We start from the raw sequence: 12,316 nt of genomic DNA, 5'->3' as shown, positions 1-12,316 counted from the left end.
TCAGACATGCAAGGCCAAACAAAAAAGATAATCACAAACATGCAATAGTGGCAGAAATAAGCTAATAGTCAAGCAAACATTCGAAGCATATCAATCAAGTAGGTCAAGTCACATTGAATTAATAGTGAAGAAAAAATAAAGTATCAGAAGCATGCAAAGGTCTCATAGTAACAGATGAGAAACCTTTTGAAAAGTTAGGTTTTCAAGAACAGTCAAGTTTTAAAGATAGTAGAAACCCAGAGTCAGAGGAATCACATAAAGGAAAAGGGATTCTGAAACAAGGAACTTCAAATCGAGTTAGCCATTTAAATGCACAGTTTCAGACCCAAAGCCACAGGGTTTTCAACAATAGTCGAGCCCTAAAAATAGATCAAACAAAACTTAACCAAACGAACACTCATCTAACAAACAACTTTTAGAACTCGACTGAGACCCACAAGAATTTAGGGTTTTCAACAACAACGAGTTCGAAAGATGGTAAACAAATGAATCAAGCAAGATTTTAAACAAACGAATGCACATCTTAAACATATTAAAAGTCAGAGAAGAGATTTTGAAATAACTTAACAGGAAAAACCCTAATCAGAAAAAGACAAAGAGTCATTTTTAAAAGCAAAATTGAAGAAACTTCGAGAAGATGCTTAAAAGTGCAGAGCAAGCATAGATCTAAAGTAGATCTGAAAGAAATCGAAAGACCTTAGAGATTAGGGTTTTAGAAAACCCAGAAAAGATGAGAAAGGCTTCGAATGTTACCAATCTAAACAGGAGAGTCAAGGGTCTGACTCAAATAACCATGGCCGGCCGGAGAAAGGTCAAAGATGGCAGGAGAAGGGCCATGAACTAAAACTGAACTAAGACTGGACTAGAGCTCTTCATAGTCTTGCCTTTAAACCATAAGGACAAACACATAGGAGCCAGGGAAGGCTGGTACAGATCTCCGATGACCTCGGAAGGTCATGGATTAGGGCGGATTAAGGTGGCGGCGGCTGGGGTTTGAGTGGTGTTGCAGAGAGTGTTTGAGAGGAGGGGATTCTAAGGCCGCGGTAAGTGAGAAATGCTAGGGTTTTGGGTCGTTTGGAATTAATTAAGGCAAGGGCGACTATTGGCCGTTGATCTGAGTGATCAATGGCCTGGATTAAAACGGGTAAGTGGGGTGGTTTATGAAACTCGATTTGGGCCTAGTCCGATGGGTTTAATTGGGTCAATAATTAGGTTAAAATTGGGTTAAAATTGGGGTAGGATTTAGGCTATAATTGAAATGAATTTGGGCTATTATTTAAATAGCCAATTTCCCATTTTAAAATTATAAAAAATAGCAAATTGATTTCTAAAAATAAATTAAATGTACTAAAATAATTTATAATATATAATTATCAATTTAAAAATACTGGACTTAATTTTTATAAATGTAAATGAAATTAAATCTTAAAAGGGGCTAATATTGCAATTATATGCAAAATTATCTTAGCTATTTTTTAGTACAAATATGAGAATCCAATAAATGAATCACCAAAAATAATAATTTGGGAATTATTATTGGGTTTTTATGAATAAAATAGGGGAATAAATTGGTTTAAAAATCTTTAAATAAAACATTTGGACACACGTATACATGCATACACATGCTGTTTTGAGAGTATCTTGCATATAAAAAAATATATAGAGAAAAAATAGGTATCAACAGCTGCCCCTCTTTACTCGGAAAAGATGAAAGAGTTGTCGAGTTATGGCCAATTTTGACCGAGCAGAACGGTTCGAAGAGGTTTAGGCCGTTCCCTGGCTTCTAAGTTGCCTACATATCCTTGGTTTTACAGGAATCAGGCCAGATGTTGTTCAGGATCCATCAGCGGAGTATGCCGATGGAGACTTTTCAAGAACGGACACAATATCTAGGACGTGGTGAATGGTTAAGGTTTGATAGGGCTGCGGGAACTGGAGCGGGATCGTTCCTGCCGAGATAGCCGTTGCTCGCTGGTTTACCTGCAAATAGGCAATACAATATACTGTGCGTAAATTTAAACATGATGCACATTCCCGTCGGACCATGAATGTTGTCTTCGGATGATGAGAATGATGTCCTTAGACCATGATGTCCTGGGCCATGAAGCGTGCAATAAAGGATTCACAGGCCATGAAATGATGATCTCGGGCTATGAGGATGGTGCCTCCGAACCATGATGCCTTTGAATAATGATATGCAAAAAACTAAAAGGGATCCTCACGCCATGACATGGTGTTCTCGGGCTATGAAAATGGTGCCTCCGAACGATAACACCTTTGGATAATTTGGCGATATTTTAGCCTATGAAATGCAGTGTATGGAGATCTTTCAGCCATGCAGCGATCTTTCAACCATGCAATGCGGTAGGTGGCGATCTTTGAGCCCATGGGATGTAGATGTGGTGATCTTTTAGCCATGCAATGCAGTAGGTGGCGATCTTTCATCTATGTAGATGCATATGGAGGTAGAGCTTAACCTCGGAAGGCAGAATAGTAGCCTTATGTAATGCAAAAATCCATATGGAGACAGCGTTAAGTCTCGGAAGGCAGAACAGTAGCCTTAAGCAATGCGGAAATGCAGATGGAGACAACGTTTAGTCTCGGAACGCAGAATAGTAGCCTTATGCAATGCAGAAATGCAGATGGAGACAACGTTTAGTCTTAGAAGGTAGAATATGAGCCTTATGCAAGAAATTAAATGGCAAATGGTAATAAGCTTTCTTAGCTGATAGTAGATTGCGATATTGTGACTGTTGGGGACATTGTGCCTTCTAGGGACACTGTTGTGTGTGGATAGCAAATGTGAATAAATGCAACGGTTCTGAGAGTTGTATTCCCGAAAGCGTTTATCTTATGAGTGTATAGTATGTTTGATAGTTTTGCAATCCAAGTGCCTGCATCCAAAGAAAAATCGTGAGTTTTGCAAAGGGGGGGGGGGAGAAGGTTAGTTTGTATCCCCGTGGCTCTGCTTGACCTGCTCGGCTTTAATCCGGTGATACTGCATGTATCATTAGGGTAGCGTTTCTAAATAAAGCAATTTCAATAATAAATAGGCATGATTTTTTATGACATATGTTTATAATTAAAATAATTTTTAGATGAACCGACGACTGCGACGTAGTTCAGGACATTGCAACCTCTCCTGCTACAGAATTTAGAGAGACCTCCTCAAAATTCTGCCCTAGTTTGATGAGTTGACGCTTCTGACGGTTGCTTGTGGCGATTGCGCTGAAATTACTTCGGAATTTTGAGGGTCCCCCTCAAAATTCTGCTCTAGTTTCCAATTGCGGGGGGAAACAAAGTTTTTATTGAATTGTGACCGAACCCATAGGTATGCCGATGTATCCCCTCTTAAATGGGAATCAGGTCCGGCATAGTTCAATTACAACGATGAGGAAAGCATGAAAATTACACATAGTAATGCTTGACTGCATCTGAATTGATCGGTTTTGGCCAAACTTCTTTATCCATTTCTGCGAGTATGAGGGCTCCTCCTGTCAGAACCTGGTGAACCATGTATGGACCCTGCCAGTTGGGAGATAACTTCCCTTTGGCTTCATCTTAATGTAGGAAAATTTTCTTTAACACAGTTGCCCCGGTGCAAACCGTCTCGGCTTGACTCTTTTGTTGAAGGCTCTAGACATTCTGATCTGATAAAGTTGACCATGGCAAACTGCTTTCATTATTTTTCTGTCTATAAGGGCTAGTTGCACATAGCGACTTTTCCTCCACTCTACATCGTCGAGCTCATTTTCCTGCATGATCCTTAGGGAGAGAATCTCTACCTTAGTGGGAATGACTGTCTTTGTACCGTAAACCAGCATATAGGGGGTTGCCCTGGTTGATGTGCGGAATTTGGTGCGATACCCCAATAGAGCAAATGATAACTTCTCAGGCCACTGCTTATTCTTCTCTATCATTTTCCTCAATATCTTCTAGATATTTTTGTTGGCGGCTTCTACAAATCCATTCATCTGTGGCCTATAGGCTGTGGAATTCTTGTGTTTCATCTTGAAGGTTTCACACATAGCTTTCATCAAGTCGTTGTTGAGGTTGGAACCATTATCAGTAATGATTGACTTTGGAATTTCGAATTGACAAACAATATGGTCGCGGACAAAGTCTACCACGACTTTCTTGGTTACTATTTTGTAAGATGCTGCTTCGTCCCATTTGGTGATATAGTCGATAGCTACCAGGATAAATCTGTGTCCATTAGAAGCGACAGGCTTGATTGGTCCAATAACATCCATCCACCAAGCGGCGAACGACCATGGTGAGCTTGTTGCATTAAGCTCATTTGGAGGTACCATTATCATGTCTGCATGTATCTAACAGCGGTGGCATTTTTGGACATACTGGATGCAGTCCGTTTCCATGGTCATCTAAAAGTAACCAGCTCGGAGTATCTTCTTTGCTAAGACGAAACCGTTCATATGTGGACTGCAGGTCCCAGCATGAATTTCCTCTAGTAGCGTGGATGCTTCCTTGGCGTCGACACACCTTGATAGTCCCAAATCGGGAGTCCTCCTATACAGGATTCCTCCGCTATGAAAGACATTTTTGGACAATCTCCGAAGTGTGCGTTTCTGAATAGGATTTGCAAGCTCTGGGTACTCTCCTTTTGCCAAATATTCCTTGATATCATGAAACCAAGGCTTTCCGTCTGCTTCTTATTCAACATGGGCACAATAAGCTGGCTGATCATAGATCTTTATTGGAATGGGATCAATGAAGTTTTTGTCTGGATGTTGTATCATAGATGATAGGTTAGCCAATGCATCGACGAACTCATTTTGGATTCTGGGAACATATTGGAACTCCGTCTTCGTGAACCTTTTCCTCAATTCTTGTACATGATGCAGATACGGGAGTATCTTGGAGTTCTCGGTTGCCCATTCTTCACGCACCTGATGTATGAGTAGGTCTGAATCTCCAATCACTAGCAACTCTTGAATGTTCATGTCAATGGTCATCTTGAGCCCTAAGATGCAGGCGTCGTACTCAGCCATATTGTTGGTGCAGGGGAACCTGAGTTTGGCAGACACCAGATAATGCTGACCGGTTTCTCATACTAGGACGGCTCCTATGCCAACTCCTTTGAAGTTTACCGCTCCATCGAAAAACATTCTCCAACCATCATAGGAGTCTGCAATGTCTTTTCCTATGAATGATACCTCTTCGTCAGGAAAATATGTTTTCAGGGATTCTTATTCTCCATCCACGGGATTTTCAGCAAGGTGATTTGCTAGTGCCTGTCTTTTGATTGCTTTCTGAGTCACGTAGACAATGTCAAATTCAATCAACAGGATTTGCCACTTGGCTAGCTTGCCAGTGGGCATGGGCTTCTGGAAGATGTACTTTAAAGGAACCATCTTTGATATGAGATATGTGGTATAAGCACATAAATAATGCCTCAGTTTTTGAGCTCCCCAAGTCAAAGCACAACAGGTGCGCTTTAACAGAGAATATCGGGCCTCATATGGGATAAACTTCTTATTGAGGTAATAGATAGCCTGCTCCTTCCTTCCTATTTCATCATGCTACCCCAAAACGCAACCGAAAGTTCCATCCAATACTGTAAGGTAGAGTAATAAGGATTTACCTGGCTCAGGCGGGACCAAGACTGGTGGTGTTGACAACTACTCCTTGATTCTGTCGAAGGCTTTTTGGAAGCCATCGGTCCATTTGGTGGCAGCGTCCTTCTTCAACATCTTAAAGATTGTCTCATAGATAAATGTGGACTGTGCTATGAACCGGCTGATGTAGTTAAGTCTTCCCAAGATACTCATCACATCCTTCTTGTTCTTTGGCGATGGTAGTTCTTGGATAGGTTTGACTTTTGATGGATCCAGTTCTATTCCTCGGCGACTCACAATAAACCCTAGCAATTTTTCAGTAGGAACACCAAATGCGCACTTCGCGGGATTCAGTTTCAGGTTGTAGCTTCCCAATCTATTGAAGAACTTCCTCAAATCTTCCATATGATCAGTGGCCTTCTTGCACTTGATGATGACATCATCTACATACACCTCAATCTCCTTGTGTATCATATCATGGAAAATAGTAGTCATGGCCCTCATGTAGGTAGCCCCTGTATTCTTTAACCCAAACGACATTATCTTGTAACAGTACATTCCCCACGGCGTAATGAAAGCCGTTTTCTCAGCATCTTCTTCATCTATCCAGATTTGATGATAACCAGCGAAACAATCTACAAATGACTACAGCTCATATTTGGCGCAATTGTCAATCAGGATGTGTATATTCGGCAAAGGGAAGTCGTCTTTCGAACTGGCTCGGTTGAGATCCCGGTAGTCGACATAGACTCTGACCTTCCCATCCTTCTTTGACACTGGCATGATGTTGGCTAACCATGTCGGATATTCTACTACCCCGAGAACCTTAGCTTTGACTTTCTTAGTGACTTCTTCCTTGATTTTCAAACTCATATCAGGCTTGAACTTTCTGAGCTTTTGCTTTACCGGCAGACATGTCGGATCATGTGAGCCACTATAAACGTACTTAGACCAGTCATGTCATCATACGACCAGGCAAATATGTCCTCGTATTCCCTTAGAAATTCTACGTATTCCTTCTTTTCTGACGTTGATAAGTGAACACTGATTCGCATTTCTTTGACGTTCTCTACATCTCCCAGGTTAACAATTTCTGCCTCGTCTAGGTTGGACTTAGGTCTGTTCTCAAAGTTCTCAACTTCTTTGATAACTTCCTCTGGTATATGTCATCTTCCTATGAATCAATGTCCATTTGTTGAGTTGTCTCATTGCATGTCACAGTCATTGGTTCATCATGATAAGTAATAGTAATGCTGTATAAGTAAAGTAATGAGAGAAAAATAATAATTAGTGTTGATTCATAAGAAAAGTCAAAATGCCTTGATAAATTGCATAATCATTTTGAACATTGGAGATCTTATTGTGGAATTAAAATGCGAAAGGAAAATCATTTAGTAAGTAAAAATAGTGTATGATGCTTGTTTTAGCCTTGCTACCCCGAGGCTCGTCGGGCTCTGGTTGTCCTGATGGTCCAGTTATTGCGGCGTGCCCCTTTGCTTACGGCCTATATGTAAGGGCCTTCCTCCCCCTCCTCCTCGAGAACAACACAATAATCCATGTCATTGTCTTCCAGGAACAAGTTCTTCACCGCGGCCAGTGCTTCTTCTTCGTCTGACCTATAAATAATGTCGGCTTGTTGGATGGTCTACTCCAGATGTGGTATTGGCTGCTCTAGTGGATAGTAAGGACCATGCCATGGTGGTGACCAGTTGTTGAATTCTTCCCAGGTGTACTCATATCCCAGATCGAAAGTAGTGCCATGTTTTTTGCGCTTTATGGGCTTAGCGACTCCTTGGAGGTTCTTGCCGAGCCCCTTGCCAGGTTTGTACCCACTCCAATTCAGTATACTCTCGATCTTATTATCCCACCACTTGTCTTTTTCAACTGCATTTACCCGTTCAATGTGATGGTAAGCCTCTCCGCCTAGCTTCTTTCTCCCTTCGATTGCCAGAATGGTCTGTCGACTATATATAGGGTTGCTCTCGTCGCCGTGAATGATAACCTCTTGATGATTCCATTCGAATTTTATTGCATGATGCAATGTCGATGCTACGGCCCCAGCGGCATGGATCCATGGCCGACCCAACAACAGATTGTAAGATGCTGGCACGTGTATCACCTAGAAATCAACGTCGAACCATGTTGGCCCCATTTGCAAGCATAGACTAATCTCCCTAATGGTGGACCTTTGAGAACCATCCAAAGCTTTCAAATTGATGGCTCTATCCTTTATGTCGTGCAGTCCCTTACCCAACTTCTTGAGTGTTACCAGTGGACAAATGTTGAGACTGGAACCCCCATATATCAGGATCCTGGTGATGAAGTAGTCCTCGCATTGCACACTGATGTGCAGTGCTTTGTTGTGTCCAAACCCTTGAGGTGGTAGCTTGTCCTCATGAAAAGTGATCTTATGGCTCTCTAACACTTTTCCTACCATGTTAGCCATTTCTCCGCCAGTGATGTTGCTTGGTACGTATGCCTCGCTTAGTACCTTTAGCAGAGCATTTTCGTGTGCCTTAGGGTTTTGTAGTAAAGCAAGAATAGAGATTTGCACCGGCGTTTTGTTCAACTAGTCAATGACCTTGTATTCCTTGGCTTGTATCTTTTTCCAAAGATCATCTGGACCTGTCTCAATAATGGGTGGCCGGTTGGAGGCCTGCTTGCTTGACTCGGCTAGGTGTTCTGGGGTATAAACCCTACCATTTCTCGTCATTCCCTGTGCGACAACAGTCTCTTCGAACCTGACCTTGCCTTTCCTCCTTGCCTCGACTATATAGTCCCAGCGTACAGCCTTTGTATGGAATGGTTTCATGGTCGACATCACCACTGGGATCGACATGGCTATCCTTACTCCGAACGAAGCATGTGCCTTGGGCGGCAAGATTGCAACTTCAAATGGTGTCGGTGCATTTGCCGGAGACACAAATTCAACCTCAATTAGACTATGATCGGATTAAGAGTAACTATTGGCTTCTTTGGGTCATCATCTTCCGCGATCAACCCAATTGATCTCTCGGGATCCCAATCATCCTCTATTTTAATCATGTGAACGCATCCACCCTTGTGGTTTGTCAGGGGGTTATTCTGGACATTTAGAGCGGGTTTTTTTGCCACAATAATCTTGTTATCGACCAAAGACTGGAACTTATTTTTCAAGGAACGACATTCATCGATGGTGTGCCCCTTCATGACAGAGTGGTGGGCACAGGATTCATTTGGGTTAACCCACTGGGAAGGGTTCTCAAGGGTTGCAGCAGGGATGGGGATAACATAACCAGCAGCTTTGAGTCTCTCTTACAACTAGTCAATAGGTTCAGTAATGGATGTATATTGTTTTGGGGGTCTGCGATCAAAATTTGGTTGTGGTTTAGGGAAATTTTGGCGTGTAGGAGGTGATTGATAGTGGGATGGTTGAGTATTGTAGGTTTGGTAGACATGTGCAGGTTGGGAATATTTGGGCAAAGTGGGTTGGTATGTGGGAGGCGGAGGTGATTGATAAGTGGGTGGTTGAGCTTGGTATACGGGTGATGGTATTTGGTAGTTCAGAGTTGGTTGATATGTGAGTGGAGGTAGGTAAGTTTGGTATTTTATAGGAGATTTGGTTCTCTGTGCAACCATTACGGCCCCCACGTCCCTTTTCTTGGACACACCACCGGATTGTAAGGCCTTATTTGTAGCTTGCAAGGCTTTGAAGTTTGTAACCATACTGCTTTTAATGCCCTCTTCGATCATTTCTCCCAGCTTGATAATGTCGAAAACTTTGTGGCTCTCAATCATCATTAATCTTTCATAATACTGCGGGTCCTGAGCCCAGACAAAGAATTTGTTCATTTGTTCCTCTTCTAAGGCAGGTCTGACCTTAGCAGCTTCGGACCTCTAGCGAGTAGCATACTCGTGAAATGTTTCTATGGGCTTCTTCTTTAGATTCTGAATATAGAACACGTCCAGAGCATTCTCTGTGTTAAACCTGAACCTGTCCATAAAGTCGGACGCCATGCCTACCCAGTTTGACCACTTATTTGGATCTTGGCTAATGTACCAAGACAAAGCATCTCCCTTTAAATTCCTCATAAAAAGCTTCATGTGGATTCGCTCATCTTTCCCTACTCCAACCAGCTTGTCACAGTACATTCTCAAATGGACCCTTGGATCCCTTGTACCATCAAACATTTCGAACTTCGGAGGTTTGTACCCCTCAGGTAGTTCGACATTGGGATGTATGTAAAGATCTTCATAGTTCAACCCTTCAATTCCCTTGCTTCCTTCGACGCCTTGAATTCGGCTAGTCAATTTCTTAAGTTCTTCAGCCAGGTTCCTGATGAGCAAGTCCTTATCATCAGACTCGAGTGTGCTTGAGATGGGTTGGGTGGAGTGTGGCACGGTCTCCACATAGATAGTGGTGTTATGGTGGGTGTGAAAGTGGTCATTTGTGGAGTTTTGGAGTTCTGGGATGAGTAACGGGGTGTTGTTTGAGGGATGGTAGGTGTTGTAGTGATGGTGAGGAACGAGATGGTTCTGTTGTTGTGGAGGTATAGGGTTTTGAGCATTTGGGAAATTGATATCTGGAATGGTGAGGGAAAATGACAGACTTGCCAGATTCCGAACCTGATCAAGTTCTTCTTGGAATTTCAATAGTTTTTGTTCAAGTTGGGATGCATTTTCATTAGGAACCTGAGTACCATGACCATTTGTGGCCTCTACCTATTCAGTTGCATTCTCCCTTCCATCTTCCCTTTGTTCTTGTTTGTGACAAGACTAAGAGGAGGAGTGGGTGGAGGGCCCTTGGATATCGTGGAATAGGATGATGTTGTCAGAGTGCACGAACTAACCTTTAGGGAGGGGAATAATAAAACAAAGAGTAAAAACAAAAAGGTAACAGTTAGTGAGGATCGTAATAAGCGTTGCAATATTTAAACACATAGTGCAGAATGTAAGGCATGTCCTAATTTGGGAACCTCTTTGTGCCCGAGGTAGGCCTAGCGACAAATTGATTTGGAGAACTTAGGATGCTAAATACCTCATTTCATTGATAAAAAGTAGAGGAATCCCAAATTGACACTAAATAAACAGGAAATGAAAATCACTAATGGTCATTGGCCTTATTAAAATTTATAAAGCGAAAAGATAAACTCCTATCTATTTGGTGCAGAAGGACCTTCCTCAGGTTGAATGCTCTCGTTAATCAAATCCTCTAGTTCCTGTAGGTTCACCAGTAAAAATGTCTTTGCTAGGTGTTCTCCTTCGTTTCCCTCAGTGTTTTGGCAGTCGGTAACTCTCTTCCTCACTTTTCCTTCCAACTCCAGCAAACTGTATTCCAAATATTCCAACTTTTCGCTAGCTTTGGCGGCCCTCTCCTTCCACTCATTTATTTGGTCATTCGATGGAAGACTCTTCCACCAGTCTAGAAAGAGTGAGGGTGTGCTAACCATACCGAAGTTGGGGACCTCGTTCTTCATTTTCTACAAAACAAAAGGGTAAAGACCATACTCCACCAAACTCGACTATTTAATATCAACAATTAGCATGAAGCATTTAGTTCTCTAAATAAATGCATAGAACGTGGTAGTGTCCGTTTGGGTTTAGGAAACCCAATGGACTTTGGTCAAGGCTATCTTAAAGGGTCATTATGTGGACAACATAACTGACCCGGCTAGGTTTGACCATGATGCATGCCCAACTTGAACAGAGTAAGGTTTCTATGGGATTTTAGACTGGTACCCTTGAGGGGACAACTTAAGGGGGAAAGGCACAGAACCATCGACTGCCCTGCTGATCGACTGGTTTTACCGCAAATATGCCTTTTCCGGATTTAGGGGATAATATTATAGGAAGAGCGCAACCACTCATTATAAGCCTTGCTATGGTATTTTGTTTAGCACGAGTGAAGATGATGTTGAGCATGGTTATACAATAATTAAAAGCATGTTGACATATATTTGCACATTAAGAAAGCAGTAAATACAGCAGTTTCATAATTTAAAGCAATAGTAAAGGAAAGAAACAAAGAAACAAGTCAGTTTTGTAGTTGAAAAGGAAAATGAATGCTTAAAGAAATTAAATAAGCGATTGCACATAAATAGGTATAAATTCACAATAATAGTTTGAAATGGTAAAAGCCTAAATATCCCCAGCAGAGTCGCCATGCTATCGCGCCCCCTTTTTTCCCTCTTTATGCAATTGGGAGATCAGGTTTGTGACATTTGGTAAGGGACAACTCATTCTTTTTAGGAACTGAGTTTTGCATTTTTGAAGAGTCACCACCTAATGATTTAAGGTGCATTTGAACACCTATAAAATCTACTCCTAAGCTTGTTTGATAACCAGATATCGGGTAAGGGCTTGAAATTATCTTAAGGGAAGGTGTTAGACACCCCTCAGGATCCACTAGTGTGGTTCCCGACCAGATAGTTTATTGTAAATTGGTATAATTTAGCAAATAGACAAATATAGGCTCAAATAGTAGGGGGTATAAGTTTAAACACATAAGAGTTTGAAAACAATTATATGCGAATTTTGAGAAGAAAGGGTTATAATTTTTACAAATACTTGAAAATATAAAAGAGGAAAGGGGGAGGGGTCTTAGGTTTATTTATAATATGGATCACAACAATGCGATACCCGGTATGACACTCCTCAGAAAAGGGGATACACGTGGCATTAGCGCACCGGTCATCATATCCATATCTACCCTTCCCACCCCATTAAGGTATTAAAGCACATATTGGTCTCGATATCTA

The sequence above is a fragment of the Nicotiana sylvestris genome, chromosome 7 (genome assembly GCF_000393655.2).
Source record: "Nicotiana sylvestris chromosome 7, ASM39365v2, whole genome shotgun sequence".
NCBI classification, from domain to species: domain Eukaryota; kingdom Viridiplantae; phylum Streptophyta; class Magnoliopsida; order Solanales; family Solanaceae; genus Nicotiana; species Nicotiana sylvestris.
The sequence above is the reverse complement of the archived record's forward strand: the minus strand, read 5'-3'. Positions refer to the sequence as shown.